At 47.3% G+C, this 21,434-nt stretch overlaps 1 protein-coding gene across 2 annotated transcripts in view; it reads left to right on the top strand.

Annotated features, from left to right (window-relative positions):
- Window positions 1–21,434, top strand: part of PAK6 (p21 (RAC1) activated kinase 6) — a 167,452-nt gene that overhangs the window by 1,847 nt on the left and 144,171 nt on the right. The window lies entirely within an intron of this gene.

The raw sequence follows: 21,434 nt of genomic DNA, 5'->3' as shown, positions 1-21,434 counted from the left end.
GGTAGCAAGGACGCAGTGTTTAATTTATGCACGCCCAGAAAACAGTGTTTAAACAGTCTGACACACCTGCATTTTCTAACCACCCCTTTACCTCCGTCACACGCTGACTACCTGTCACTCACTTTGCGAATGAATCCTCTGCAAGCGTAATTGCAATTCATTTGCTGAACGTGTGTAGTGTGGTTTACACACATGGGTAATGGCTAACAATCACCCCATCTGCATAAGTATCTGCATTGTGTCCACATGTGAATCAGACCCAATGATCAGATAATAAATAGTTTGAGTTGAGCATAGACAAAGCTGTCACCACAAGTGAGATAGTGACCCATCGCTGCCTACTCTCCCGGAATGTTCGAGAAGCTTCTGAATCTCGAGTGGCTGTCCTGGAAGCCCAGAAGTTGGTAAGCATGTAGTGATTGTGCCCATGTGGCCAGTAAGAAGTCTGTCTGTAAGATGATCTGCTTGTCTGATATATGAGGACTGGAGGTTGCCATAAAAGTTGTGGATAGCTGTGAATACACAAACATAAATCATACAATACAGGACATGGGATAAGCCTGTTATAGCTCAGGCTCAGCAGTAGGTCAAAGTTTGATTACTATAAAAAAAATTGTCAGCTTCCTGGAACATGCAGGGTGGAGAGTAGCAAAGCAAAGCAAAGCAGGAGAAAGGATTATTATTCTTGCTGCAGATCATACCTGCCTGGAAGAGTGGGCAAGATGTGTCACAAGGGATATCTCACATATATCTGGTGCCTAAGACAAAGGTGTAGCATGGAGTCATGGCCAGGGCTGTCAAGAGCTGAGCGGGGTCCGGGTACAAGGGGCATAGCCAAATACGGGAGGCGTAGCCATGTCCCATCCCAAAAAAATAAGAATATGTATAGCGCTGTGAATTGGCACCGCACACCGCAATTGGGCATGTTTGTCTACTGACAAGGAGGCATGGCCTAACCCCATTTAAAAAAAAATGTGTGCTTCACAGTGGGGTACTGTTTGCACCCCAGGGGCAGATCCAGGGGAGGTACGGTCAGTGAGATTGCTCTCTCCCTATTAGGTGCAGGCAGAGGAGACTGCTGCTGCGCTCAGTTGGGGGTAGCAGTTTGTCTGTACTCACTGCCAACACATCAGTGCCTCTCATTGCATGCTATGCGCTGTTCCCACAGTACCAACACATTTGTGCCTCTCATTGCATGCTATGCACTGCTCCCACAGTGCCAACTCATTTGTGCCTCTCATTGCACGCTATGCGCTGTTTCCACAGGGTCAACACAACCGTGCCTCTCATTGCACACTAGACACTATTCCTACAGTGCCAGCACATCCATGCCTCTCATTGCACGATACGCGCTGTTCCCACAGGGCCAACACATCCGTGCCTTTCATTGTACTCTATGCACTGTTCCCACAGTGCCAACACATCCGTGCCTCTCATTGCATGCTACGCACTATTCCCACAGTGCCAACACATCCGTGCTTATCATTAAACGCTACGCACTCTTTCCACAGTATCAACACATTGTCAGGATTCAGCCTGGGATTGGCTGTTACTTACTGCAGTTCCAGGTTCCCCTCACTAGCGAGCGCAGTGAGACGCCAGGTGCGGCGGTGGGTGACGTGCTGAGCATTCTCCCCGGGGCCCAGGTGACTTCCACGCAATCCTCCATATCGGAGTTCCTGCGGTGGTGGTCATAGGTGCAGCCATCTTGGCTGTATCACCTGATAGATCCTTATCCAATGGTAGCCGTGTCAGTTTTCAGCTGACTCCTTCATCCAATGGACCTCTACCTGGGGGTATAAACAGGACTCCAGGTAAACAGGAAGTTGCCTGATCAACTTCACTATTTCCTTGATGGTTGCTGTTGCTTTGTTCCAGGCTTCACGTGCAATCTTCCACTGATTCTTCCCAGCGTTATTTCCCAGTGTGTATTCAGAGCATCACCTGAGTACTGAGTCCTAGTGGCCTATTTCAGTGTTCGTCCTGCATTGAATTTCCAGTCTGTTCATCCAGCAGATTCCCATAGCACTACTCCGGTGCTCGCCCTACGTCAGAATCCTCAGTGAGTACTCAGTTCATCTCCTGTGTTCAAGTATCCAGTTCAACTCCTGTGTTCAAGTATCCAGTTCAACTCCTGTGTTCAAGTATCCAGTTCAACTCCTGTGTTCAAGTATCCAGTTCATCTCCGGTGTTCAAGTATTCATTTTCATTCAGTTCAACATCCGAGTACAATACAAGTGTCACTCTCCTGTGCCAGTGGTGCGTCTAGGTCCACAGTGGGCCTCATCCATTTCCCACCGGAATACAATTCCTAGAAGTTATTCTACTGTGCCAATACAGTAGTAGCAGGGTACAGAGTTCTTTAGTGGTTCACCCAGAAGTACAATCTCCGGACCTCAGCGGTGTTATTTTTATCTGTTTTCCCACTTGTATCGGATACCTAACCAAAGGGCTGCGACCTGCTTGCTGGGTGCAGCTTAAACCCATATCCCGCTTGGAGTGGTCACTGGTGAACACCTCTCAGCAAGTTAGACTCCGCGCCTTTGGTCAGGTCTCATCAACATCCGGTGCTCGTGGATGAGGAGGATTCACATCCAGGCCCTTCGCTTCCGATTTCTTCCTTTACCCGGGACCTCAGCTTTCAGCTCCTCAGTTGGAGATCCTCCTGAGCAGATCGTGACACACATCTGTGGCTCTCATTGCACGCTATGCGCTGTTTCCACAGTACCAACACATCCGTGCCTCTCATTGCACACTGTGCTCTGTTCCCACAGTACCAACACATCCGTGCCTCTCTTTGCACGCTGTGCGCTGTTCCCACAGTGCCAACCACATCCGTGCCTCTCACTGCACGCTATGCATTGTTCCCACAGTGCAAACCCATCCGTACCTCTCATTGATCACTATGTGGTTCCCACAGTGCCAACACATCTATGCCTCTCATTGAACGCTATGTGCTATTCCTACAGTGCCAACATGTCTGTATCTCTCACTGCACGCTATGCGCTGTTCCCAATGCCAACACATCCGTGCCTCTCATTGAATGCTATATGCTGTTCCCACAGTGCCAACATGTCTGTATCTCTCACTGCACGCTTCGCGCTGCTCCCACAGTGCTAACACATCCTTGCCTCTCATTGCACACTATGCGCTGTTCCCACAGTGCCAACACATCTGTGCCTCTCATACGCTGCGAATAGAGTTCTAACACATGTGTATCTCATTACACACTACGTGCTGTCCAAACAGTGCCGACGCATCCACATATCTTGTGGCACGCTGACAAAATCCCACACTTTGTGTACTGAGCTGTACCTTTGGCATTTGTGCCTACTGTGTTAAACATCTTAGGGTATTCCATGGTTGCCACCTCTTGGAGTATTGCAGCTATACCTCTTTCAGGGTGTTCCCCATAGAAGCAAAATCCCAAGGCTTCACAGCTCCTTTGTTTGATTTGCTTTGACCTGTGAATTAGCCCCATAGTGCGTGAGCAGTAGCCCATCTCTTAAAGTGCTTTTCAGTACGATGATTGTGGCTATATTCCACTTTGTGTGTTATGGGACTGGCTGTATACCAGTTGAAGCCAGACTGGGACATAAAGGGCCCACCTGGGGAATGGAATGGCAGAGGCCCACTGAAGGGGCGTAACCAGCCATTGGATAGGTGTGGTCATCAACTTGAGGTTTATGGCCATTACACAAAGATTTCCTTTCATTTTTAAATATGCGTGTTCCCTGCCTTCTCCTGGTACAGTTCCCGCCCCATGGTTACTTAATATTATGTTGTTGTGTATTGTTGGTTCTGGGGGCTTTGTGAGATACATAAAGAGTTCTTAGGTTCACTGTTTGGATATAAAAGAAAATCTCAGTTTTATTTAAACGTGAAAAATTTGCAGAAAATGTATTTATGCAATATACGATAGCATTCCATGTATCCTATATATCATATAAATCATGAAATGGCTCTTGTATTCATGGCACTCTAGTTATAAGGCAATCTTCTGCATATAGTGTCAATGATAATAGGAAAAATGAGAATAAAAATACTGCAATACATAAATACATTTTGGAAAATATATGCAAAACATGAGCAAATCACAACAAATCATTAACATATGGAAATGTGTGAGTTTCCCTATGAGGCCATTCAGGTTAGCTGCATGGAGAAGTCACTACATACTGTACTGTATATTGGGATGCAGTTAATTTACCACCGCCCGGAATGTCGGCCGTCAGAATCACAACGGCGGAAGGCCGACCTGGGACTATAGATAGGCGTCAAAATGTCGACGCCCATCTTTAGCCCCAAGCCGAAATCCCGGCGACCGGCATCCCGAACAAGGTAAGCCAGTGATAGTTAGGTTGTAGCTGTGGGGAGGGTTAGGTTTAGGCACCCCGGGGGGACTTAGGGTTAAGCACCCCCGGGAAGGGTTAAGGTTAGGCTACGGGAAGAGGGGGTTAAGGTTGGTCACCCCCGGGGGGGGAGGTTAGGGTTAGGCACCCCCCCAGGAGGGTGAGGTTCAGGGCGCGGGAAGGAGGGGTTAGGTTTAGGCACCCCAGGGGGGGGGGCCTTAGGGTTAGATACCACCCCGGGAGTTTTATGGTTAGACACCACAGCAGTTGTAGCTCTCACGCGGCACCTCAGTTCTTTTATGAGTCCCTTGGATCGCACAGGAAATAAGCAATAGCAAACTTAAAATTATAGCTTTATTTTACACAACACACATTACATGTAAAACAGTGACTACAAACTATATATACAGGAATGCAGATCCTTCCACCCCCGAAGACAGTGAGCCCTTCAGTAATAGAAATAAATCAGTTACTGAGTCACACTTACCAGCCTGGACTGGGGAAAGCTACGCTGTGGGAGTGGTTGCTGAGCAGGGTCTCACTGACAGGCATGCCGCTGAGCGACCACGCTTCTCAGTAGGGCCTTCTCTGATTCCTGCTACTGGGACCTGTGACTCATTGGTGTAGCTATACTAGGTGCAGGGGGGACCATTGCTATGGGATCCAGACCCAGATCCTATAGTTGACTATCAAGTTCCCGAAAATGCCCGCTAAGCAACTGGGTCTGACCTGTTGCTTGACCTGAAAAAGTAGAATTGTCAGTGCTCATATAGATAGGAGTCTGTCTCTCCCTCTCAGTAAAGCTCCCTACTGATATGATCCATCTGCTGCACACCCATTTTGCCCTCACAGGTATAGCTGAGCTAATCAGTGAGCCCAGCACTGGGGGAGATTCAGTTGAGGAAGGAAATGCATGCAGATTTGTAATTCCATCCTTGCAAATATGCAAATGCAGCAGGAGGTGACTGACACCCGCTGCTGCTTTTGTGTTCCCAGCACTGCGACCAATATGGACAGCACCAGCCAGGTGAGTAAGCTTCAGCTTATGCAGGTTGACTGGCTTACGAGGCCAGGAAACTGCATCCACCACCCCCAGCTCATGTCTCTGTCCCTTCTCCTACCCCCACCCAGTCCCTGCTACTTCCTCCACTCCCTGCTGATGTCCCTTCAACTACCTCCATCCAATACCTGCTACTTTCTCCCAGGGGTGTATTGAGTGTGGTTCCAGTGGAGCCTGAGTTCTGGGAGTTAAAATGGACAGAGGGCGCCATTCAGAGTTCCGGAATTCATGGGGCACTGCACAGTATGACAGCCGCCTGTAAAGTTTTATCTCGGTTTGTTTGCTCTATATCCTAAATAAGTTACGGATCTGAGATCCATTTCTACATTTCATGCTCCTCAAGCTGCCCAGATTGCCTCCCCTCCGGCGCCCCTGCTCTGTGATCATCTTCTGTCACCTCCCCTTACCTGAGATTGATTACATTCACTTTTCACCTCTTTAATTCCCTCCACTCTCTAACCTGTGATCAGCTCTTCGTCCCTGTCCACTCCTTTCTTATTGGCTTCTGTCACCACCCCTCTCTGAACTACTCTTTGTCCCTCACCTCACCGTTCTTATTGGCTTTTGTCACCACCCCTCTCCTCTGCTTATTGACTTCTGTGACCACCTCTCTCCTCTCCTTTTCTTATTGGCTTCTGAACCACCCCTCTCCTCTGCTTTTCTTTTTGGCTTCTGTCACTGGCCCTCTCTGATTGGATTTGCCCCTCTCCTCTCCTTTTCTTATTGGCTTCTATCACTGGACCTCTCTGATTGGCTTTGCCCCTATCCTCTCCTTTTCTTATTGGCTTCGGTCACTGGCCCTCTCTGATTGGCTTTGCCCTTCCCCTCTCCTCTCGTATTGGCCTCTGACACCTCCCCTCTCTTATTAGCACTTTCCTCTCCTCTTTGATCCCCTCCCTCCTTCTCTCCTCATTTATTCATTCATTCTGTGCTTCAGTGGACTTAATAGTTACACATCTGAGGTAAAACCCTAAACTTCAATTATAAGGTATGAGTTTACAAAGAGTCACTGCTTTGCTATTAAAAGTAATGAGATATTCCCAGGCATGACCACACAGTGTTATTTGAAAGGTCTTTTAAAAAAAATATTAGGAGGCCTGAAATAATAATAATGGTGGTAGACAGAACATGATTAGTAGTACTCGCATTAACATAGGTGCAATGTATATTTGTGAAGTAGGAGCATAGCTGAGAAGGGAGCTTCCTATAGGTGTTCCCACTCCAGTGATAGCTGCTTGGGGCAGTAATTGCAGTAATAGCTGTGCAGCCTGTGGAATCTCACTCTGGCACATGTACTCTGTCAGTTTAAGTTAAATGATCAGAAAATATAATACAGTCTCCTCTATTGACTAATAACAATGATTCAAAGGAGATAAAAGTCAGATCCTAGGTGCTATACATAAATAAAGCAGTGCCAAAGCAGCTACCCCTTACTGTCAGCTCACCGAAGCATTCTATTTCCCCAATGGGGCCTATCCATACCCCAGCGTGATACTGTCACTGTTTGCTGCTTTTCTTTTCACTTCAGTATTCCCCTACAGGCTGACTATACCCCACTAGCACAGTTCAGTACAGGGTGGGGGGACTCTATGACATGCACTTTCTCCAGGCGCCATGGTTCCACACTACTCCTGCTTCCTCCACTTCCAGTTGATGTCTCTGTCCCTTCCACTACCCCCACACAGTCCCTGCTACTACCATTACTTCCACCCAGGGCCCTGCTACTACCATTACTTCCACCCAGGGCCGTAACTAGGGTAGTGTGACCTGTGCCATGGCACAGTGCACCGCAGGGCAGGGGGCCCTGTTCAGGTCTGTCAATTTTCCTGTTTATTATCATTCTCACTTGTAACCCTATCTCTTCCCTGGCCCTTCCCATGAAGCCAATGCGCTTTTTCAGGTGCACTATTTTATGTCCCTATTTAAAAAATGGGGAGGGGGGTGCCAATGCTCTCTCTGGCACAGGGCACCAAAAGGTCTAGTTACGGCTCTGCTTCCATCGACTTCAGCTAATGTCTCTGGGCCTGATTCCGCAGAGAACAGAATTGCAAAGCTGCACACCAGCAGCTTTGTAATTCCATCCTTGCTAAATGCAAATACAGCAATAAGTGTTTGACACACCCTGCTGCATTTGCGATCCCAGGACTGCGACCAACATTGCAGACTGGGATTACATTCACGACTAACAGTCGCTATGGTGGACAGCACTGGCCAGCTGAGTAAGCCTCAGTTTATGCAGGCTGACCGGCGATGACTTGCACCCGCGAGTACATCGCGTGCAATTGAATTGACCACATTATCTAGTGACATTCCATTTTCAGTGAGTGGTGTGTATAGTGGATGTTATAATGATAAGCTTGGTGTGTGTAGTGGATGTTATAATGTATGGGGGTGTAATCAAAATTGGAGGCACTGTAATGTGGCATATGAACTGGGAGCACTATAAGGAATCGGTATGAAATACTGACGACTGAATATCCGCCGATTCTCATACCGATGCCGGAAACGCAAAGGGAGGACATCCCGACAACGGCTGGTAAGTAGGCTGACCCACCCCTGTCTCCACCTAACCCTCCATGGTGGTGCCTAAAACCTAAAACTCCCGGGGTTGTGCCCTGTCCCTCCCCCGGGGGTGCCTAAACCTAACCCCCCTTTCCGCAACCTAAACCTAACGCTTCCTGGGGGGGTGCCTAACCCTAACCTCCCCCCAAGGGTGCCTAACCCCCCACTTCCCCTAGCCGAACCATAACCCTCCCCGAGGGAGTTTCATCAATATATACTGTAACCTTCCACAATCTTTTACGCATTAGTTGCATTTTCATAGCAAGCTTCCATGTGGTGTTTCTGCACCTTCAAGCTTGATAAACCCCATTGTGGGTGTAGCTCCTGAGAGCAGGCTTCTTACAGACATAACTTTGCAGCTTTTGTGCTTTAATTAGCTTCTCTTCTGAGACACTGTGCTGGAAACAATCTGTGCCGTATTCACTCTGTGTTTGATAGCAGTCTGTGCTGTGCATGTATCTTAGATAGCATCTGTGTGCTGTTGGGCATTTAGCTTGGGGTATCTGTGAAACTGTAGCTTGAGTGCCTGGGCCCATAACCTCTTTTGGTACTGGTGGCGGTGGTATGACAGTGTATACACACCAGCGGATGTGATAAGTCACCCGAAGAGCCCAGTACTTAACCAGTAGGGTGGTTTAATTGGTAGTAATGTGATAGAACAGCCATACAGTTATACACACTCAGCTTGGTCACGGAGCTCACCAGCAAGTGACTGTGTGCAGGTAGTGCAGGGAACCAGGCTCTCTGGCAGTGTGGAATCACAGTATACCACAGGTCTCACCAGACCTAAGTGGAAGCCTCCCTTGGGGAACAAATATGAAGTATGTGCAGTAGCGCTCTCCATCTTCATCAAACTTTGCTGCTCAGCCAAAAGATTCATACAAGTCCATGGCCCATTAGTCAGTCCCCAGGGCTCCTCACACTGCTCTGGTTTTTGCTGAGGCTCTGTGTGCTTTCTGAGATGTGTAAAAGGTGCCCACACCAGCTCCAGGGTATCCTTTCAGAGGTTCTGACTGCAGTGGCGGAACTAGAGAGTGGTGGGCCCAGATGCAAGAATATGCTTTGGGCCTCCCTATGCAGTGCCCCAAGTAGTGGTTCCCCTATGCAGTGCCCCCAGAAGTGGTCCCCCCTACGCAGTTCCCCCAGTAGTAGTCCCCCTATGCAGTGCCCCCAGTAGTAGTCCCCCCTATGCATTGCCCACAGTAGTAATCCCCCTATGCATTGCCCCCAGTAGTACTCCCTATGCATTGCCCCCAGTAGTCTCCCCTATGCATTGCCCCTAGTAGTCCCCCCTATGCAGTGCCCCCAGTAGTAGTCCCCTCTATACAGTACCCTCAGTAGCGGCACTGCCCCCAATACAGTGCCCCTAGTAGCGGCCTCCTATACAGTGCCCTAGTAGCAGCCACCTCCCCTATACAGTGCCCCCAGTAGGGCTCCCCTATGATGTGCCAGTTCCCGTGCCCCCTTACACACGCACAAACAAAAACACAACTTATCTCTTGCCGCGACCGCCGCTGCCCGCTCCTCCCGGCCCCCTCTTCTGCACTATGGGAGAGATCCGGGGGGAAGCAGGAAGGCAGAACTCATGAGTGAGCTCCAGTCTGTCTGACTTTCATTGGCTGCTATAACAAACACCACTGGCGGCTGTGTTTGTTACTGTGTAGTGCTGACCGCTCTCACTGCTGTCTGCACTACACTTGTGGGGCCCGGGGGACCCCGGTGCAAGCCACCGGCTGCACCGCCACTAGCTCCGCCACTGCATACATACACAAAGACAGGCAAAATTAGAGGTGCAAATCTTTAAAATACTGTGACTAGTAAAATAAGCTGGTTGTTGATTGGTTTGTATTGTTGATTTTTTAGATGTCACATTATTAAGAGGAAAAATTTTGTCAATTGAAAATGTTAAAGTTTTTGTCATGTTCCTTACTGTAGCTGGTACATTTCCAGATTCACAGCACAGAAGAATAAATACAATATTACAGAATACTGTAAACATCTGTTGAAACTCTTGCTGCCCCTATAAAACCTTGATGTTATCGTTATCTTACTACTAGGAAATGGATATATTTTAGTTATGCCAGTGAACAGAGCTACTAGTTATTTAGCCCTTTGGCATCTGCTCAATTTAATTATCTTACAGTAAATACTGCGGGTTTGGATAATAATTCTTAGGAATTATAATAATGTATATTGTTCTTTTTTAAGGAACGAAAAGTTTTCCAGACTCTGCAGGTAATTTAGGAAGCACAAAACTCAGTCACGCAATGCAAAAGCGTCTCCGCACCCACTGTCTGACTCACTTTCTGCTGAGGGAAATGGGCTTACAGTGCAAGATGGGACCAGAGGGAATGCTTTGAATGGATTGAAAGGGGTCTGGCGTTGTATTTAATATTGTAGCCCCTTTAGACCCACGACGATGCAGCAGCTTTGAAGAGTGCAACTTAGTAAATTTAGCCCTAGGTCTCACTTCTGTGCTTCAAATGGAACCACTTTTGCTCCTCTAACACAGAGGAGGAAAAGTGAGAGAGTAGAGAAACATAATAATAATAAAGTAGAGAAACATACCGGTAATCCATGTGTGAGGCTAAAAAGAATTTTCTGCACATCGAGGCTCACTACTGCCTCCATGTGGTTTTGGTGGGACAGTCCTGCCATTAGAGCACTGTCCTGCCATCCCACTAACAGGCCGTAGTTCCCAAAGGGAGAAGATTGGAGTAGCACTCTCTCACCACTGCTCTGCATAGCATGCACACAGCATCTAAACAGTGAGGGGGACAGCAATGGGGAAGCTCAGCAGCTTGGGGAATGCAGGGCATGTCTCCAGAGTGAAGGAAATGGGGGGCGTAACATGAGGCCATGCCCCCTTGCTGTGCAAATATGCCCCTTTTTCAGGATGCCCAGAAAGTAGCTTTTGCCACCAGTGGTGTAAGTAGGGTATTTGGTGCACAGGGCAAGATGAAAAATTAAGCGCCCCACCCCCCCATGTGCGCATGCCCCCCCCAAAAAAGTGGGCGTGTCAACATAACACACCACCGTTTCTCGTCACTCTGGGAGCATTCCTTTCCATTCCATATGCACCTTAATGCCCCAGTAGTAGTGCCCCCAATAGTAGTGCCCCTCATGCAATGCCCACTGTAGTAGTGCCCCTTCTGCATTTCCCCCTGTAGTAGTGCCCCTTATACCTTGCCCACTGTAGTAGTACTCCTTATGCATTTCCCCCTGTAGTAGTACCCCTTATACCTTGCCCACTGTAGTAGTGCTCCTTATGCAGTTCCCCAGTAGTAGTGCCCCCTGTTGTAGTGCACATTATGCAGTGCCCCCACTCACACCGGTTTCTGGCACTGTGCTCCAAAATGTAAACTCTTCATAAGCTGTGCAGTGGGACTGGGTGAAGATCGGTCCTGTGATGTTATGTAGTAGTGTGGCCTTGCCTTTACCGCTCATTTACACTTTTACCCCTGTCAGGTCTTGCTTCCTGCAGAGCGATAAGGGGATGGGAGCCGGGAAGGAGGAAGACCGTAGAGTGGAGAAGGAGTGACAGAGGGTGGGGACCTGCTACTGATCCTGGCACTGCTGATAAGATGGAATGCAGCCCTGGGGACTCCTGCACCCAAGCCCTGAGTCCAGCACTGATGGCTGGGAGACTGCGAGCTTCGGCCACTGTGGGGACCATTGAAGAGTAGCAGGTAGGGAACGCTGAGGGCTCTGGCGAGGTTTGAGAGAGCGTGGATTGCTGACAGAAATAAGAAAGGGTCTGCTGCTGACAGAAAATGTGTGGACTCCTGACAGAGAGAATATGGGAACTGTTAACAGAGGGCCTGATTCACCACAGATCACAATTGCAACCGCGTACGCAGATCGGTCGATGGTGCATACTGTGCATGTGTAGTTAGCTTTGCGATCGCTGTGCAATCACTTAAAAAGCCATCGCAGAGTGAGTGACGTCAGGTCAGCGTTTGGGGGTGGTGACGGGGGGTGGTTGGAGAAATGCAGACATGCTTGTCTGTTTGAACAACGTTATATGGGTGTGCATAAATTAGCCACCGCAGCGGCATACGCAGCTTGTGTACTCACTGCATGTGACGAGGTTAGTCATTTCTGAGTAAGGTCAGACCTGTTGTAATTCTGTGTGAGGGACCAATGTTACTCGATGTTCCCGATGTATATACAGGATTGCAAGGTATTACGAATGTGCGAAAGCGGTAGTGGGTGTCTCTATGCTGGCTTTGGGCATCTCTGTAATAGTTTTGCGATTGCAGTCATTAGCATTTTTTTTCAGCAGACGTGTGCATAATCGTAGCTGCGATCGCAATAGCAATCCATAATGAATCAGGCACAGAGATAAGAAAGGTCTTTCTGGTAAAAGAAAATGCTACTATTATGTATGGACTGCTAATAAAGTAGGGACTGCTGACCGAGAGAACACAGGAACTGCTAATAGCAGGTAGGGGCTGCTTTTAAAGAGAATGTGGAGATTGCTAAAGGCAGGAGGGGACTGCTGATCGGGAGAATTTGGAGACTGCTGATCGGGAGAATTTGGGGACTGCTGATCGGGAGAATTTGGGGACTGCTGATCGGGAGAATTTGGGGACTGCTGATCGGGAGAATTTGGGGACTGCTGATCGGGAGAATTTGGGGACTGCTAATTGGGAGAATTTGGGGACTGCTAATTGGGAGAATTTGGGGACTGCTAATTGGGAGAATTTGGGGACTGCTAATCGGGAGAATTTGGGGACTGCTGATAGAGGTGATTTGGGGGCCTATTCATCATTACTAAACTTTTTCTGGAGGTAATTAGGTTTAGAACTCGCATGGAGTTCTACCTAATTACCAGAGGAATTCATAATTTCTCCTGTCCATAACTATCTATTCCGAAAAGCTGTAATTTTTGCGATGACAGCTTTTCAGGAAATAGATAGTTATCCCTCTCTACACTAACTTACTGCAGCTGGAAGCAGTGCTGCGCATGCGCTGTTAAATTCGTTAACCCGGCGCATGCACAGCACTGCCTACACATGCAGTAAGTTTGTGTCCCCCCCCATCCGCTCACGTCCCCGCCCTCCCTCCCGCTCACCCCCCCCATCCCGCACTTACCTGGTTGGACACTGTGTTCTCCCAGCAGACCACAGTACAGATTAGAAAAAAAAAACGTGTTTTTTTTTCTAATCTTTATTGTGTTCTGCTGGGAGAACACAGTGTCCGACCAGACTCCGGAGCCAGAGAACGCACCAGACCGCCGGAGGAAGACGCCAGGGGACCTGTCCAGCTGGAAGCAGGTAAGTTTCACCTGCTATTCGCCACCTCACAGTGGCGGATAGTAACTCCATCAAATTCCGAAAATTCATAATTTCCACATCCCCATACCAATGTACTAATGTATGGGGAGTGTGGAAATTAACGCAGGGGGATTTAGCAAGGAGATATCAGTGATATCTCCTGTGCTAAGTGACTTCATGAATACTGAAATAACGTTATTTAAGGAAAATGTCCTTAAAAACGTTAATTTAGTGTTGATGAATAGGCCCCTGAGTGCCTTCCATGTGAGGCCACTTCTAAATATATTTCCATGGCCACTTTTAGTTCCCAATCCGCCCCTGAGCAGATCTGTGAAACATAGTGGCACATCAGTGGCAGACAGGATGGTAGTTTAATAGACTATACAACTCTATAGAATGTTTCCATTAGTCAAGAACTAATAGCCTAAAAGTAAAAGCCTAGTAGAAAATATAATATAGTACCAACACACTTCTCCATAGCAACTAGTTTAGATGCTGTTTATAGCAACATATTCGTTAAAACAAATGTTTACAAAAAAATGTGTGAGGTGTTAGGGGGGAAAACAATGTGGGGTTCCATCTATTCTCTAATCACCAGCACTGGGTGGAACCAGCCGAGGGGATAATGCCATCGCAGGAGACACACAGCATGGGGTCCCCCTCCCATAACACTAACCACCTCTAAACTGGCCAGCCAAAGGCTGGATTTCCTCGGAAAGTGGGGATTCCAAAAATAACATAAGGTCCCCCTCCAGAGGAATTACCAGCTCTGGGCTATTACCTGCATCCCTGGTGGAAGTGGATGACGGGTTACTGGTCAAAGAAATATGGGGCAGATGTATTAAGCTCTGGAAAGTGATAAAGTGGAGAGTGTTAAACGACCAACCAATCAGCCCCTAACTGTCATTTTTCAAACACAGCCTGTAATGTGACAGTTAGGAGCTGATTGGTTGGTCACTCTCCACTTTATCACTTTCCAGAGCTTAATACATCTGCCCTATTGTTTGTGACAGGCACGGGTGTAGGGAGGGCGGTTCCACCGGAGCGTGAGCTCCAGACACCTTAGTTGCCAGAGGTGGAATCAGTATGACATGCCGACGGACCTAAGCCCGGCAGATGTAACACCGACGCCGGAAGACAGAACAGTGAAGATACCGACAGGGTGAGTATTTTAACTATCCCTAACCCTTTCCCCCCCTAACCCTCCTTTAGGGGTGCCTAACCCTAACCTACCCCCCCTAACCTCCCCCTAGGGGTGATTAAACCTAACCCCCCCTTCCCGCACCCTAAACCTAAAACTCCCGGGGGGTGCCTAACCCTAACTTCCCCCCCTAGTGCCTAACCCTAATCACCCTTTCCCTAGCCTAACCCTAACCTTCCCTGGGGGAAGGGGGTGCCTATCCCTAAGTTCCCCCGGGGGTCCCTAAACCTAACCCCCCCCATCCCCGAGCTTAGTGTTCTACTTACCCATCGCGGACGATCGGAATGGAGGGGGTCAGTGTTCCGGCGTTGGGATTAAAATAGGAGGGGGTCGGTATTACGCTGTCGGGAAGCCGGCGGTCGGCATTTCGAACGCCGCCTTCATGACCGCATACCACCAGAGGGCGCCCTGAAGTCGGACTCTGGAAACAGCTGACAGCCTGCCGGGTCCGTGTCCAACCTGCCAGGTGCTGTGTATACAGAGAGGCAGCAGCAGCGCCCAGTGTTGCCAACTCTGAAATGGAAAACAAGCAACCTATAAGCAAAAAACAAGCCCAAAACAAGCCCAACCCAATCCTAAAAGGCCCAATAAAAAAGCCCAATTTATGGGGGTGTCTCTTTGTCCTCACTCTCTACCTGGTTAACTTCCTTTATTCCCCCTCTTCTCTAACCTAAATATGTTAGTGTATACACAGCCTTATCTGCCTATATAGCTCCCTCTACACCAGCCTCCATATTTTTACCTCCTCCCTCTTTTCATACCTCATTCCCTTGCCAGTCTTCAGCTGGGTACACACTTGCCGATGTGTGTACCCAGCGATGTGACGCCTGACCACGCAATATATATCGGGTGGTCGATACATACTGCATGATGTGGTGTCCAAGTGTCCTATATGTCTGGCACCGGCTCCATCCACTATGCCAGCATCGGCATCTGGGTCATTCCATCGGCCCTACATGCAGGCCGACAGAACGACCCCGATGGACGACCCGCAGGAGTGCGCAGGGTTACACATAGTGGGTACACGCTCTCCGATTTGGACTATATGTCAGCCCAATCCGCAGGATCAGGCGACATATCATCTAGTGTGTACCCACCTTTCCTTTATCTGACTCTTCTCCGCATTTCTCTCACCCCTCTTCTTTACCTCCTTCATTCCTGTCACCTGTCTAATTTCATTATCCCCTCTTTTTAACAGCCTCAGTAATTTCAACTCGCCCCAATGTACCTGCCTCATTTCTATCATCTAGTTTACCTCTCCTCCTTGTCTGCCCCCTCCAACTTCACCCTGTCCTCAAGCTACTGCCCTCTATTCCCCAGACACAACCTTCCCTCCTCCCTCAGTCACTACCAGTGCAAAACGCACACACACATTTACTTACCTCCAGGGGTGCCTCGGCAATGCACACAAAAAAATAAGCCCAAAAACAAGCAACAAGCTACTTCCAAAAAAAAAGAAGCCACTTGCAAAAAAAAGAAGCCCAATTCCGCTTGGCAACTATGGCAGCACCCTGTACTGCCTTCCTGCTGCTGCTCTAGTGAGAGACTCCGTAGTCAGAGGAGCTTGTGCTGAGCTCCACCTGATTGGTGCAATGAGTCCTCTTAGTACTTAATAAGTTCTATCTGTGTGGATTCAGAGGAATTTACAGGGTTTTAACCTTCATTGATTTATTGGCTTGTACTTGTCCTCCTGTTACTTTCACTAAATGCATTGTTTAATCTTTTGGACTTCTGTCCTTTTCAGCCATTTGTTTATATCATCATAAATTGTTTATTTTTGTCTTTTGGATGCAATGTGAGTAAATGTAACTTTGACTGCTATTTTGTATATACGCATTTTAATCCATTTATTTTTAAGTTTTCCATTTATAACTAATTCTTTGTAATTCATTTACTGTAAACTATATATAAAATTGAGTTGGAAATTAAGGACGTGCACATAGTGTAGTAGTAATAATAATAATGTATGAATGATGATGATAAAATATAAAGGCTTAAAACGCCATGAACAACCCTATGTTCATAATCTGTGAGTTCTGAGTTAATCATCTCAGTGAAAAACTTCTATTTTATCGGGGAAGAGTCAATTACTGTAAATTATTATTGACATTTGAAAAAGTTATCTTGAGGTTTCTATGGCCATGTAACTTTACACACAGCACCTCAGTGAGCTATCATTAATTAATTGTGCGCCTGCACATGGTTACCTGAGTGAAGTGTCTGCCCTGTTTCCAACCTTTCAACTAGAAAAGAAACAAGTCTGTGGGCCTGATTCATATATGGACAGTATTGTACAGCCGCAAGTATGCGCTGTGCGATATCGTCCATCAAATATTAAAATACTGCAGGAGGCATCTATAGGAAGCAGAGGCCTCCTGAGCGCAATAGCGATCCATGTGTTAGATTGCTCAGGCTGGCAATTTGCGAAGCCAGAAAATCTGCATTCGCTGACACAGACCCTGGCTTCGGCACTCCCGGAAAATGGGGATGACACGCCCCTGTTTCCTAGAACAAAGGTCAGCCATGCCCCCGCTCTGCTCCTCAAAAGCCGCAGCATGTCAGTCATGCTATGGCTTGGGGGATCTGTGAGCAACATCACAGGACCTGTTCTGCATAATCGGATAACTGCTAGAATACTCGCTACACCATCCTGGCCTGAATCAGGCCCTATGAGCTCCAGCAGGAGCCGCGCCCTATACAGAATGGGACTGAGGTGCCTGTTAACCCTACGTGCGGCTTTCGCCTTGTGTGCCTGAAAAGGGTGTGTGGTCTAATTACCATAGGCCACACCCCCTAAATTACATAATTTGAATTCATGTCTGCCTCCTGTTTAATGTCAGGCTGGGGGCGAGCCCAGCATTCCGTCAGTAGCTAGGCTTCCCCCAGCCTTCTCCCTGCACTGAACTCAGCTTCTCCGGAGTCCAGCACAGCTGTGACAGTGGGGGTGCTGAACCTTCCCACCACCCACGGGACATTTCGGCCCACGGGTGGAACAGCGGGACAGTGCCCGAAAAGTGGAACTGTCCCGCTGAAATTGGGATGGTTGGGAGGGGTGCGCCCTCTATGAGGCGGCACCCATGTTTGACTGCACTGGTGAACGTGCCTCGAGCCGGCCTTGACTATGAGTCTGGAGGACTCACTCAGCATTTATCATTTGGTTGCTGTTATACCACTGCCGGGCTTCATTTTAGAGGCCCTACACCTTTGTGCATGTTATAGATGTCTGGCTGCCCCTTTTTTAAGCAAAAACAAAGAAAGGCACGAGCTGCTGATTCTAATTGTATCTAAGTTCAGAAACACATGTGACATTACATGGTAATGGAACATTCTAGTAAGGTACAATATATTATATTCCTGTCCCTTTAAGTTTGAGGAAATTACTTCATTTCAATATCAGTACTTGTGACTATATCACGGGAAAACTATGTTCTACTTGTTGCAATCAAGATGTATAATTTCAGTTGCTGTAAAAAAAGAGACTGTAATAACATTTACTCAAGGATATAGGAAGAACTATACATTTGCTGAATACAATAGATAATGCTCCCATGTTTATTTTTTAATCATATATTTTGTTTCAGTTCATGTCCAGGACTTAACATTCATGAGATAATAGCTGTAGACATCTTACAGTATCTAACTATTCACATAAATACAAATTTGTATTGTCTTCTGTCCAGCAATTGCTACCCACCAGATTCCTTAACCACATTTTTTTTGTTAAAACTGCCCAGAAATTGTTGTTGTTTTTTTAAATTTAAGTTTAAAAAGAAATTTTTAAAATATATTTACATATTTTATTTTAACAAATATACCTAGAGGATGTTTTGCACTCCCCTTAATTTTTGTGTGCATAGTCCCCTATTGTAATTTTATTTTCCACCCCCCCCCCATCAAAAATAGCACCCCCCAAGTGTCAAAAGATCCCCAGCAATATCAACCCCCAACGCCCTTGTGGTTACAGGTCCTCCCCTCCATGTGTCACTATATTGTATATTTAAAAATATATATTTCATATATCCCCAGCCCAAAAAATATTTCAATGGGCAGCATAACCCCCTTCACCCCCCCCCCCGCCCTCCCCAGTGCCAAAAGATGTCCCCCACCCATTACCCTCCCTCCTCCATGGCCTTAGACCTGCCCCCTCACCTTGTTGCAAAGCGCAGTGGAGCATGGTGAAGGGGGGACTGATCATTAGTCACAGGGGGTTCCGGGGAGTAGGAGGAGAGTCGTGCTGCACTTGTGCAGAAAGGATCTCCTTAGTAGAAGCCGGGGGACAGAGCAGCTGGTGTGATCGCATGTGATGTGAACTCACCAGATGAAGCACTTCTGGCTCCAGTCGCATCACATGTGACTACGACAGTTAAGTGATTAAAGGGAAACCATTGCCTTATTTATACACTTAATGTAAATTTAACGATTATAATTTTTTTTTTAGTTGTTAAGAGGTCCATCCATCATCACTTAATTTCTAGAAAAGCACGCAAAAATTAACACTTTCACCTATTTTTGTTGAAATTAAGTATCAGGGCTATTCATTATAAAGGTAAGGTATGAGATCACCAATATCTGCTGCTTACCTTTCAGCCCCGATGTGGCCTGCCATCCCTATACACTGGTATGTGGTCCTAAATTCATCATTTACCATCTTCAGATGGTGTTTGCTCCCACACCCCCGCTCCTCCCCTATGTGAAGGAGTCCGGCGTTGCTAAGAAGGATCCTTTTGGATCCCTCTTCCCCTGTCCGGCTCCTTCCACCGGGTGCCGGGGCTTTGTGTGCCTGTGTGAAACCCAATTCTACGAAAATAGCAGTGATGGGGATCACGGAGACAGCTGAATGGATCAGCTATCTCTGCACTCGCACTGAGTTGGATACTTACAGTAAAAATCGGGGGCACCCGATAATAAACATAATGAGTGGATCCCTGAATGTGCAATAATTGATGCAAATAGTCTATTCTGCAAATATGACACATATCCCATCTGTAACTTGGGGTGAGATTTATCAAAGCTTGGAGAGAGATAAAGTGGACAGCTCCTAACTGTCATTTTTCAAACACAGCCTGTAAAGTGAGTTAGAAGCTGATTGGTTAGTACTTTATCTCTCTTCACGATTTGATAAATCTCCTCCTTGGTTTGCAATATATCTCTCCAGCAGAGCCAGACATCTTTATGGTGACAGCCATAGTGAATCCTCTGGCCGGATTTGGAGCTATAGCCGCATTTTCTTGCCAACATCATTGGATTCTAAAAATAATATTGCAAAGAGGAAAAATTGTCTGGTTTGTGGCTGGTGGAAGGAGCTGGCAAGTTAAGGGTTCACAACACTAAAAAGAACAGGAACTGCAGGAGACAGGCTATTTTGTTTCCTTAAGATATGGCAGAGCATTGACTTTTAAAGGACATCTAACCCTATTTATTTTCCCTTTGTTTTTACCCATATAAATGCTAACGGTACCTGTAAAAATGTATTTCTATAAAACTGTTTCTCTGATGTCACTAGTTTTTACCTAATATATATGTTAATGGATAACCAGAGGCATCAGAACATTTTTAGGTTGGGGGAGCAAGATATCATTTAATTTTGGCGATCCCCCCCCTTTCCAACTTGTTGCTGGGTATGTATATCTGGCTTGTTGTCGCGGTGATGCTCCGGGTCCTGGGTCTTCTCTGTCTCAGTGGCGGTACCTTCAGCGCCATGGATGGAGAAGGAGACTGAACCACTGCGGAGGCAGAGGCGGTACCACAGATATGGAGGAGGAGGCCACCATGGAAGAATAGGAGGCGTAGGCGGCGCTACACAGTAGAGCAGGAGGCAGGGGCTGTACATTATAGGAATAGGCTACCGGGCCGGCGCTACCATTAGGCAGCTTTAGGCTTGTTTCACACCTGCCGGTTTTGACAAGCCGGCAAAAAACCAGGCAGCAGCTGGCCGTTTTTTTTCATGCACTCAGTGCCTTTCACAAGCAGTGGCATTGAGCCGCCTGTAATGTTTTTTTTATTTTATTTATCTATTGGGCATGAGCAGCAGCAGCTCCTGCTGCACAAGCCGGCCGGTGTGTGTGAAAGGAAACATTGTTTCGGCGTGCAGGGACGGCATGGGCACGGCACGGCAGCCATCCTTCTCAGTGGATATTTCCGGCTGTAGCACGGCAACCGTGCCGTGCCCGGTCTGTGTGAAAGGACCCACCTGCTTTTATGCATAACTATATTTCACACCCGGCAAAAAACGGGCAGCTTTTTCCCACCCGGTCAAAACCGGCAAGTGCGAAATAAGCCTTAGGCAGCTGCCTAGAGTGCCGACCCCTAGAGGGCTCCGCAGAGTTCCGCTGTCCAGGCTACGCTAACCGTACTGCTAGTGCCAGGGCTCTGTTGCAGCCACCAGCACCTGGGCTGTCAGTGCTGATGTAGCAGCGCTATAACGATACTGAGTTTAAACCTCTATACGATCCTGCCTATACCTTCTAAATCCTGCCTATACCCTTCTAGAATTGTCGCTATTTGTGTACACAGTCATACAGTAAATAAATGCCTTCAGACTTTGAAATGTGTTTCCAACGCACAAAGGTTATTATTCAACATAAAACAGTAGGTTACACGCTGTGATCTAAAGACAGTTTAGCGCAAAAAAATCATACAGACCCAAGGTACAGTTATACATACGCTTCTACAAAAAACCTCCGTCAACAGCATCAGCAAAAAGACTCCAGATTGGGGTCTGAACGCACATATATACCCTTACAGGTATAAGCAATACAATAGGCAAGTTTGACATGATTCCATTGGTCCTCCGTCACGGTGCTTCTGTTACAGGACATTTAACAGGTCGATTCAAATGGACACAGGTCAGCCTCCAACAGCCTTTTGTCTCCTCTTTCCCGTCGCATGCAAATTTAAGCTGCTAACATTACATAGTACATTTTAGTGTTTTAACTCTACAGTCCATAAGTTGTGAACGCATGTTGCGATCTTCTCACCGA

This window comes from Taudactylus pleione, unplaced genomic scaffold, assembly GCF_031769625.1.
Source record: "Taudactylus pleione unplaced genomic scaffold, aTauple2 ptg000985l, whole genome shotgun sequence".
NCBI classification, from domain to species: Eukaryota; Metazoa; Chordata; class Amphibia; order Anura; family Myobatrachidae; genus Taudactylus; species Taudactylus pleione.
Note: the sequence above shows the minus strand (reverse complement) of the source record. Positions and strands in the feature narration are given on the sequence as shown.